The following is an 11,989-nucleotide window of genomic DNA, read 5'->3' on the forward strand; positions in this document are numbered from 1 at the left end:
GGGGGAGGAAAGAGACACACTCGGTCTTTACCTTTTAGTGATGATCACTTCGGTGGGCCCATGAACTTTCCTCTGCAACTCCAAATGGAGATTGTCCAGCCCCAATCGCTCAGCCCTGTGAAAGGCACAATGGATTGTATCCAGCCCACATGGAAGCAAGTATTTTTGTTGAGGTTTGTTGACAGAGATTCCCTGAGGATTCCACAATGGGGAGGAAGGGTAGCCCAGTGGTTGAGGGACTGGCCTGGAACTTGGTGGACTCAGGTTCAGCTCCCTGCTTTGCCAGAGACTTCCTGTGTGACCTTGGGTAAATCACTTAGCCTCTCTGTGCTTCAGTTCCCCATTTGTACAATGTTGGTAACAGCCCTGCCCTACATCCCAGGAGCATAGTGAAGATAAAGGCTGTGAGGTATCCAGAGATGGGGGCAAGATAGGTAAAAGTCCACCTATAAAAGGTAGAATTGCCTTTTAAAATTTGAACTGAACGAGGAAAACAAATGCAGAGGTCTTGGGAAAGTCCATGTGGTCCACTTAGACATATCACCTATTGCTGTCATGGGCAGGCAATGCCAATCTGCCTATAATCTCATAAAATCCTCAAAATAACTATACACACATAGCCTACCACATAATCTCTCTTTGCCCAAAAGCAAATCCCTTCTCAAGCTGCGGGAGGAAATTTAAACATGCCAGGAGTAGGGATCATAAATTCCATACAGTGAATACCATCTCAGATACATTATAAACTGTGCCATTCATCCAGCCCAAGTCCAAATTCCTGTGAATCATGTTCAGCATCACTGAGAATAGATCGTCCATTGAATTATATTGACCAGCTGACTGACAAGGGCAAGCCCCAGCATTACAGGGCCCCAGGCAAAGCAAGGGGCTGATCCAAAGTGCATTGATATCAACTCTCCACTGAGCTCAACAGGCTTTGGCTCAGACCCTAAGAGCGCTAGCTTCCTCTCCACCTATGAGCAGGCCTTTGCCATTGTGGCTCCTGAGTTGTTTGCATGCGCGATCCTTGGATAAACAAGGATGGGTATGTCTACACTGTAATAAAAAACCCATGGCACCTTGTCTCAGAGCCCAGAGCTGCTTCTGGAGTGATGAAAGCTATGTACTAGCGGCATTCTTCCTTTATGGGGATCTGGTGGTAAACTGAAGATAAATCAGGGTCATAAAGACTCTGGCCTCCTTCATAGTGAGCAGCATTTCATTGATGTTGGCCAGAAGATGTCAATAAATACGAATGTTAGAATTTAGATCTCTTACGTCCACACTCATGCTTATAGCACCATTAGGCCTCCTGGCAAGAAAAATAGGAGAAACCCATTTTGATGAATCTGCTTGGACAATTATATCTGCTTTTCATAGTTTTTAATCTTCTCCTTGAGTGGTTGTCTCATTGCAATCGATAAGTTTCATATTTTTTGCTGTACAGGCACTACATCGTTCTTCAGCAGGATCTTGTGCTGGAACTTTTTTGCAACACCCTTTGGTATCAGGGAAAACTTCTGGAACGTCAGAGGTGATTCCTATTTGTAGCCTAGCCTCAGTTTGCAGGACAGGTTTTGTACTATTCGGATCTAATATCATCTGAAGATCCTTTTGATTCCTTCCAAAAATAGAACTTCCTTTTGGGATACACAGATTTTCCCTTGGGCATCACAGCCTTTGTACTCACGGGTAGGTGTAAAATAACCATTGACTGGGGATGGGAGATCCACCATTTTCTCTGGGTTATATGTCTGGAAGATGCAACTCAGATTGGGAGCTGGCAAATAACACAATGTAGAGGTGGTCGGGAATTATAGTGTAGGACAAACTAGAATCTGCTAACATCCTCATCCGTTGACTCACACTTGGCAGTGTGGAGAGGTGTGGTGATCTCCTATTACATTCAGAACACCACTGTGATTCAGTTCACCATCATCCTTATCTGTGAGAACTACAGATACAACACTGATGGCAGACTTACAGACTTTAGCAGAATCTCCATGTTTGTTGCACTTTTTGCATACTGATTTCTTGGCAGGACACCCCTGAAAATCTACCTTGTGACCTAGGTCACTGAATCTGTAGCACATGGTATCAGTGTAGTGTGGGGGAGGGTAGTGGCCCTGTGGATATAGACTTATGAGCTTTATGGGGTGCAGTCTTGTATCAGACTGCATTGACCTCTGCAGGCTGGACGACATCTGATGTCACGGAAAGTGGCGCATTCCACTCACAGGGCAGTTTCCATGGTTCAGAATAAGGCCTTTTATCATGAAGAGTCGTTCATGAATCTTGGAACTGGTCGTCTTCTTGACAGCTTGATCTCTGATCATTTTATCCATGAAACTGGCAATTTCATGGGTTGCACTCAACTCACACAATGCAGCTGTGTAGTGGTCAATGGGCTTGTGAGGCATCCGTACACAGGAATAGAACTTGAAGCATGTGGCAACAGCATTTGCTAGAGGATTAGAATGATCATCCAGGGCTTGGAAAGCAGCATCGTATGGAGTCGCAGCTTGCAGTAAGTCCGTAACGGGAGGGAGATGTGTGAAGATTTGTTGCCCCTCAGAACCAAGGCAAGGAAGCAGTAAGGCTCCCCCCTTGTCTGGAGTGTAAGCAGAAGTTTCTCTAGCGAACACAGGTGGTGAAGTAAGATTTCCATTCTTCCCATGGGAGTGGGCCTCTCCTGGGGTAGGCATGAAGAACGGAGGTGGTGTAACTTGTGTCCTGGTAATAAGTGTGGAAGCAAGCTGGATATTCAGAACTGCAGAGGAACGAGCCGGCTGGCAAAAAGGGGCACTTTGCAGAAATAGGCACTGCCCCTTTAAACGTCTCTTCTCAGCAAGCTGCGGTTGCAGATGTCAGCAGGCTTTAGGCCTGTGGCATTTCCTTGGAAGCAGCAACAGCAGATCCCAGCAGCAGGAATCACGAGGCACGTGGGCAAGTTAGATCTCGGTTTCTCTGTGGTTCTTTTCTGCTTGTTGCCAGTTTGTTGTGCACCCAGCCCCCTGGGAGGAAGACTCAGGAAACTTGCTAATAGCAAAGGTAAGATGTATTCCCTCACTCTTTCACACAGTTCATCATTCTTCCTTTCCTGCTCCTCCTATTCCTCATCCTCCCCCGGTGCACCCTGGGAACTGTAGTTCCTGGACTCAAAGCTCCTAGGAACAAACTTACAAATGCAAACTGGGGTACCTAGCTGCACTGACCTAGATACAACAGACACGCTGCTTTTCCTAACTGGCTTTCTAGGATTGGAACAGACCCCAGGCTGACCCACAAACAACCTGCAAAAGCATTTCAGCCTCCACTTGGCGTCACTTGTGAGTTGATCGTAAAATGATCCAAGCTGAGCTGTCTCAGCTGGGGAAGTGTTTTTTCCAGAATGGATAGTCGTGCTTCCCCTGGGACAAAAAGGGCTTCATAACAAGAACTGATCTAGAAAACAGGGTGGCTGAACCAAGTGGAGAAACCGCTCATTGAGATTTCCATTCAGATATTTGTTGGAAAGAAGCAAGAGATGCAAATCATTGATATTTACTCGCCCATTGTAACTCTTCCCCCGTCAGAGCCACAACTGGGATCCTCTCAGGCAGTTCCCAGCCCTTGTTAGTGTTATTGACTAGAAGGTGGCAACTTGGCTGCTGATGCAGGCTGAGCTGGCAGGGGGGTGGGAGAGGGAGAAGCGCAGTCTCTCTCCCTGAACCTGTAACTGCCATTAAACCTAAATGTTATTGTGAAGTTGTCTAAGCGGCTCCTCCTCTTCTCTGCATCATTTTATGTCAACAGCTTCCCCCTGACAAGGTCCACGGGATGCTTCAGGCAGAGGAACCTGAGCAGTAGCATTGTGACATCAAAGGTAACTCAGCCAGTCATTGCTCACTGCTTCCGGTACCCAGAGCCCGAACCTGTGGCCATCTCTCCCCTTGCCAGTGCCCAGCTGGTGCCACCGGCAGAGGAGTCGAACACCGGAGGGGCACTGTTTAACTGAATTAAAACAGCTCTGACTGGGCAAAGGTAAATGTACGTGCCTGAGCCAGGGATAGTGTGGAGGGAGCCACAGTGCCAATCCCGACTCAGTGCAGCACCTGATCTGATGCAGCCCCTGCTATTCCAGTCCTGAACCTGGCGCCCCATCATCTCTGTCAAAGCACTTCAGTCGTGACCTGCAGTTTCATTTGCTGACTCATTTCAACCAATGGAAGTGAAGTATGCAAATAAACTCATGGGAGGGAGGGCTGACTGGCCAAGTTGCCCCTGATCTCACAATGCTTCTCTGCCTGCAGCACCAGATGGGCACAACGTGGAGGTCCGGCGTTTCTGGTGTCACCAAAATCACAAGGGTTCTGCCCACTGGTGCCGCCACCAGTCCCTGAAATTTTAGAACTGACCAGATGTGATCTTCAAAAGCTATCCCATGCTGCACAGACAGACAAAAAGAGAAATGTCAGCAAGTGGAGTATCACTTCACTCAGCTGAGCGGCACCTGGGCAGTCACACAGGGAAAGACAGCACCTCACCCGATGAGCTTGCCATCGAAATAGACCAGAAAGACAAAGGGATCCTCTCTCATTTCACAATGTAAGAGAGCAGGGAGGTCCTGACTCCCAGGCAGAGCACCCAGGGTGGAGAGTATTTTGTATTTTGCATTTCTTTCATGTATTCATAAAGAGCCTGATTCTTATCCTGCCACTGTTTTACACCAGATGTGACTCAATTGATTTCAGTGGAGTTACTCCTGATTCTCACAGGCGTGTGAGGTGGTTTGGGCCCCGTATTTTTCAGGAAGAGACAGTGAAAGCAATTGGGGTGTTTTTTTGGACTCTAAAGTAAATCTATTGCACACTGTGTTAAACAGTTGACAGAATCCCTGCAAGTCAGTATGGAGACTGGGTCTTTGTTCTTTGGTCACAAGGTGCAAAAACCTTCCTTTGTTTCCATAACATGAACCTATGCCAAGGAGGTCTTCTGTAGACCTGACGTCACTGGATGGAGCAATTTCACTTTCAGAGGAGAACATGCGTTACCTTATTGAAACAGGTGAAAACACAGTCAGGCTACTGGAGAACAGGTTAGCACCAACAGAGCCAAACAATCACAGAGAAGGAATGTGTCCCCTCCTGACAGTGAGAAGCAACTGTATTGAAAGTGGAGGCCATTTGATAGTAAATTGATATTTGTCTATGAACAATTGTAAATATATTTAAATTATGACCATTGAGTCTAAGCTTCTGCATCATGTAGGCCATAGAAATTTACCCAGTGATTCCTGCCTTAAGCCCATAACTTCTGATTGAGCTACAGCATATTTTTTTAGAAAGACATTCGATCTTGACTTAAAGATTGCCAAGTGCTGGGAAATCCACCACATCCCCCAGAAAGTGATTCCAATTGTCAATTACCCACACTATTAAATCATTGCACCTTATAGCTAGCCTAAATTTATTTAGCTTCAGTTCCCCACCACTGGATCTTGTTATCCCTTTGCCTGCCAGAACCCTTAACGATGTTTGACAGCATCCATTATATCAGATGTAGTGTGTGATACCAAACAAGAAACTACAGAAGCAATTAACATGCCCATCCTCCATTTGGTTGTCCCTCCAGACACAGGAGTTCTTAAGAAGAAACCTCCTAGTGATGGCCCGGGATTTTTAAAATTGGTGAGTTTGCACGTCGCTCTAGTGCATATCAACAGCGTGTAGATCTGAACAGCACATTCTCTGTCTGGCGAACGTTTCCTCGATAAGTATCAGAGCAGACGATGGAAAGATCACAAGGGATTTACTAACGCTTTGTCTGTTCTCTTTGTTTTTAAGAGACAAGACGTACTGGTAGATGTTCCCAATATTTACAGAACGATTCACCATCCCTGCTGCATAGTCTGAAAAGCAGATTTATCAGCCTCTAGCTCATCCAAGCCTGTTCTCTCCACTTGAGGTTAAATGTCCTGTTTTCTGACAATCCATCTTCTCTCTCTCTTCTTCCTTGGCTTTATGAATGACTCGTAGTGCAAGTGCCGTTTTTCCCTATGCCCCCAGAGTCAGCATTTGTCTAATGATTAAAACAGTGGATTGGACAGCCAGGATCACCTGGGTTTTAATCTTGGCTCTGACAATGACTCACTGAGTGTGGCCACTTAACTTCGCTGTGCCTTAGGGTATGGCTACACTTGTGAGTTCGAGCTCATTAAAGCAGTCCCGTGCGCTCTAACTCACGACGTGTCCACACTGGCAAGGCATGTAGCACGCTCTGACTCTGTGGCTAGAGTGCTCCTGGTACTCCTTCTCGACGAGTGGAATAACGTTTGATGCACCCCCGCTGGAGCCAGTGTGGCCGCCCTGGTCTGTTAATGCGCTCTGATTGGCCTCCAGAAGTGTCCCACAATGCTTGTTCTAGCCACTCTGGTCATCAGTTTGAACTCTACTGCCCTGACCAACCGTCAGACGTGCCCTTTAGAGTCTCTGGGAATTTTGAAAATCCCCTTCCTGTTTGCTCAGCAAGGCGTGGAGTGCTCTAAGTGAGTCTTTCTGGGTGACCATGCCTCCACGTGCCAGGCGATCCCCAGTATGGAGCAATGGCGAGGTGCTGGACCTCATCAATGTTTGTGAGGAGGAAGCTGTCCAGTCCCAGCTGTGCTCCAGCCGTAGGAATTACGAAGCCTTCGGGCAGATATCAAGGGACATGACAGAAAGGGGCCATGACCGGGATGCTCTGCAGTGCAGGGTTAAAGTGAAGGAGCTGCGGAATGCCTACTGCAAAGCCCATGAGACAAACAGCCACTCCGGTGCTGCCCCCATGACCTGCCATTTTTACAAAGAGCTGGACATGATAGTTGAGGCTAACCTCACCTCCACGCCGAATACCACCATGGACACTTCAGAGCCCAGTCCAACAAGGTAGGAGGAAGAGCAAAGCGGGAGCGAGGTTGCTGAGGAGGAGGAAGACACCTCTGTGTCAACTGTGATCATCTAGTCTGACCTCATGTAAAACCCAGGCCACAGAACTCCTAGGCTTGGTCTATACACAGTTTTCATATCAAGTTAAGTGTAAGGATTCCGAGTACACTGTGTAATCAAACAGTTACAGTGGTACATTTGCTAATATGGATGTAGGTACGTGGGAACAAGGCAGACCAGTGTACGCCGCCTGTATAGCAAAATAACTGCATGCGCACTAGGGGTTTTACTGATTTAACTATGTCAGTTTCAAACCAATATAGTTAAAGTGGTACAAAGACTGTGTGTAGGCAAGCCCTTAGTTACACCACTGTGAACTGAGGTAGTGTGATTTATGCTGATGTATCGAAGAGGAGAGTGACTCATCACGTGCTATATAATTACGTTGTGGTCTTTCATTCCGTCAAATACACAGGTGCTGCTCCCAGGTATTTTCAGCAGAGAAGCACGCTGCGGGAGCAATTTTCCTGGTGATAAAGCAGGTACTTTGTATCCCAGCCTGACAGGTGTCACACTGGACTGTGACTTTGGGGAGATATTTCCATCCCTAGTTGACATAACCTTAGTCCCAGATCTGGACCTTAGCGTCCAAAATATGGGGGTTAGCATGAAAACCTCCAAGCTTAGCCACCAGCCTGGACCTGGTACCTGCTGCCACCACCCAAAAAATTAGAGTGTTTTGGGGCACTCTGGTCCCTCTGAAAAACCTTCCCTGGGGACCCCAAGACCCAAATCCCTTGAGTCTCACAACAAAGGGAAATAATCCTTTTTCCCTTCCCCCCTCCAGGTGCTCCTGGAGAGATACACAGACACAAGCTCTGTGAAACTACACAGAGAGACTCCCCCTCTCTGTTCCCAATCCTGGAAACAAAAAGTACTTTCCTATTCCCCCAGAGGGAATGCAAAATTAGGCTAGCAATCCAACACACAGATCTCCCCGATTCCTTCCTCCCACCAATTCCCTGGTGAGTACAGACTCAATTTCCCTGAAGTAAAGAAAAACTCCAACAGGTCTTAAAAGAAAGCTTTATATAAAAAGAAAGAAAAATACATACAAATGTTCTCTCTGTATTAGATGATACAACACAGGGTCGATTGCTTAAAAGAATATTAAATAAACAGCCTTATTCAAAAAGAATACAAATCAAAGCACTCCAGCACTTATATTTATGCAAATACCAAAGAAAAGAAACCATAGAACTTACTATCTGCTCTCTTTGTCCTTACACTTAGAAACAGAAGATTAGAAAGTAGAACTACTTCTCCAAAGCTCAGAGAAAGCAGGCAGCCAGAAAACAAAGACTCAGAGACTAAATTCCCTCCACCCAAAGTTGAAAAAATCCGGTTTCCTGATTGGTCCTCTGGTCAGGTGCTTCAGGTGAAAGAGACATTAACCCTTAGCTATCTGTTTATGACACTAGTACAATCCCTCTGACAGTGCTTAGTTCCCCCAGCGTGCTGGGTTACTCCTCCCCTTCCTCTAGCAGAAACACTTCTCACTAAGGGCAATATCGGTATCTCCCTGGATTGTTTGGTTTTCCCGTTTGGTGGCTGTGATTTGTAGGCTGCCCTGCGTGTTTGCCAGGGCCGGCTTTAACTTTTTTGCCACCCCAAGCAAAAAAAAAAAAGAAAAAGAAAAAAAGGCCTTGCTCTGCCGTATCAACCCCCCCGAGTGCCGCGCTGCTGTAACAAACCCCCCAGCGCTGCCGCACCCTGCCGAAAGAACCCCCCTGAGTGCCACTCCGCTGTAACAAACCCCCCCGAGCACAGCCCTGCCCTGCTGAAACAACCCCCCGAAGCGCCACACCGCCGAAACAACCCCCCCCGAGCGCCGTCCCGCCGAAACAAACAACCCCTGAGTGCTGCCCGGCCAAAACAAACAAACAAACAAAAAAACCTCGAGTGCTACCCCACCACCTGAACATTGGCCGCCCCTTACAAGGTGCCACCCCAAGCACTGCTTGGTCGGCTGGTGCCTGAAGCCGGCCCTGGTGTTTGCAGCTCTCAAGACATTCTGCCTGCCTGGCCCCTCCTTAGTTTTTCTTGGTGCAGTTGGAAACTCCAAGTTAATATTTTCCATGCGGTTCCAGAAGCACTGGGTCAGCCTCCTCCAGTCCATTCAGTGTCATTGCCATGAGCTAAATGTAAATCCCTTTAGGAAACAGGCAGGCAAATGGGTATGTGGGGGGGAGGGAGCGGGGCAATTGAATAGTTAAATGCAGCATGAGCCACCATCACAGAGTTCGAAGGGGCTGTAGGCTCTTACTATTCTTTGGGATTCTCCAAACTAGTTTGAGTTCACTGACCTTTCCCCCCCTGTAATTAGATGTCTTTTTTTCAAGGGTGATTCAATCTTTAAAACACAAACTAGTTAGAAAGTCCAGCACTGTGCATAAAATATTCTACCCCTAAAGCTAGGCTGATACAAGTACGTGCCCCATATATATGTAATATGCTTGTGGAGCATGTGTTTGGTCCCTCTTCAGTGCTCAATCCATGTAGAAGGTAATAGCCTACTACTGCTACCAGCTAAAGGAAGTACTCTTTTGGCTCAAGTGATAGAGGTGTATTCTGCACTGCAGAAAGTCATTTATTCAAACCTGGTGGATGACATAAGATGGATCATTGCATATGAATGGAACTGGGTGAAATTTTTCAATCAAAACTTTTTTCTGGGACAAAAAATGAAATTCGTGTCGATTTCGCTGAATTGCTTCAGTCCAACAAAACAAAAAGCCCTGAACACAAATGGAAATGTTTTGGTTCTACATTTTCAAAACAAAATGTTTTGATTTTTGATTCAAAATAACTTTTCATTTAGAAATTTCCTATAATTTTATTTTTTTTTTTTTTAAAATGAAAAACATTTAAAAAGGCTCAAAATCAAAATAAATCATTTTCAGCTTCAATTTGCTGAAAATTTTGAAAAATGTCAGTTTGGGTTCCATCCAAAACTAATTGTTTTAATTTTAATTGTCAGCGAACTGAACAATCTGTTATCCCCATAGCTAATCCTTGGACTATATGGTTTTCACTCAAACATTTCTCTCCCTCTGCTCCTTTATTCATCTATTTGCACAGGGAATTAACCCTTTTCCCCCACAAATCAAGCAATTACAAATGGCCCTAATTCATTTACACTCACAGTTCCCCACTTTGTGTGCACAGCTGCCATATTTCCATGTGCACACTCTGTGTGCAAATATGGGAACATTTTACACAGTTATGCACCTAGCACGTCATGCCCTCCAGGGCTTTCCCGCTCTTATTTCCTTTGTTAATTGGCGTAATTTTGGGTGTCATTATCGTATCTGGTTTCTTGTATAGGCCCTGCTGGAAGAAGGAAAAGGTTACCTTGTTTTATACTGAGCTGTTGTGTATGAATAAGTACTGCTATTGCCTCTCCTCCAGGGGATTGTAACTGTTCTTCTAAAGGTCACAGCGCTTGGCACAAGTCCATAATTGTTCATGATATCAGGGAAAATAATGTGGCTTGCTGTTGCTGTCATGGAAATCAATGAGAGTTTGGCCATTTACTCTCATTGGGCTCACTGCTTTTGTCCGTGTGTTTTAATTCAGCCTAGAATTGTGCACTCACTTGCTCTGCATCACAGACAGAGCCAATGTTTTGGGCTTCACTCCCCCCCTCCGAAGTTGCTTTGAGTGGCAGGTGTGAATAATCCCCCCCCTCCAAAATGAAACATGGCCAAAAGTTTAGCCTAACTTTCAGGTCGAAACCGCTTGGTGTTGCACAAAGCCGCCTCAGTTTTGCATGCTGGCCGCCAGAAACCATTACTCAGCTCAGATTTAGCAGGTTTGCTGAGATCTTTGAGAACCTCAGCAAACTTGGCCTGAGTCTGGGTTTTGCAATGAGCATGTAAACATGCCCCATTGCAGTTTGGTTATGGAAGACAGAGCGGGTTCTGGGAGGGGAAGGCTGAGTCATCCCCTTGCTGATTTACTGAGAGGCGCCATCTTCTGGAGACTAATGTGAATGTCAAAGACAGCATTCAAAGTGATTAATTTTTAGCATTGAGCCTTTCATGTGGTTTTCTTCCTGATACACACAATCCAGTGTGTGTTGGATTTCTCCATTACCCAAATGGATATTATAGTTCATCTCTTCCTCACTGTCTTTATGTCATCGGAGGAACTCTTCATTCGTAGCAGCACCTGCTTCCCTAGCTCCTTCCCCGGAGCTGGAGAGCAGGACATGGAATTCTCAACACCGCCTCTTAGATCATCTGGCAGGATCCTCTGAACAGCTGATCTTCTGAACAGATTTTTACAGGTATTTAGGGATTGAGCCACTCAGGTCTCGGCATTGCCTAAGTCCCATCGACTTGCAATGACATTTAGTCTTTTACAGCTAGATCCACAAGGAGATGTAGGTACCCAACAGCCACTTTAGGTGCCTAAGTCTGAAACATAGCTCCTCAAAACCTCTGCTCAGCTGCTGCCTACATCACCACTGGTACAGTCCCCTACATTTCTGCCAGTGGGCATGTGCAAAGCCACCTGAGTCCTGGTGCCATCGAGGAGAGGGAGGTGGTGACTGTGGTGTTCTTGTGGATTTAAGAGAATGAATAGACTCTTCAGGGTGTTGGGAGGAGGCAGCTGGTTCAAGGTTAAACTGACCTGCGTTCAGATGCTCTGTAGATATGTTAACTATCTAGTAAAGACTGTTAAGTTACTAGCAATGAATTATTATTAAGACTAGTGGGTTACTTCATTATAAAACCACACAGTGGTGGGTCTCATGTCCTTCATTCCCTGCGCTATTAGGTGTAAGGGTTCCTCCTCGATTTTTTTGTGAGAAAAGATCAACCTAGATTAGGAGCCTAACTCAGGAGAGGGTCCACAGCGGAGAGTCCCCAGTCTCTAAGGGTATGCCTACATTAGAGCTGGGAAGTGTCCATTTCAGCTGGAGGAGACGTACCCAACAGAAGTGCAGCTGCATCACAAGGGACTCTAGCCACCCACTCACAATCCCATCCAAAACCGTAGGTTTGTCCTTGGGTGGC

The sequence above is a fragment of the Gopherus flavomarginatus genome, chromosome 9 (assembly GCF_025201925.1).
Source record: "Gopherus flavomarginatus isolate rGopFla2 chromosome 9, rGopFla2.mat.asm, whole genome shotgun sequence".
NCBI lineage: Eukaryota > Metazoa > Chordata > Testudines > Testudinidae > Gopherus > Gopherus flavomarginatus.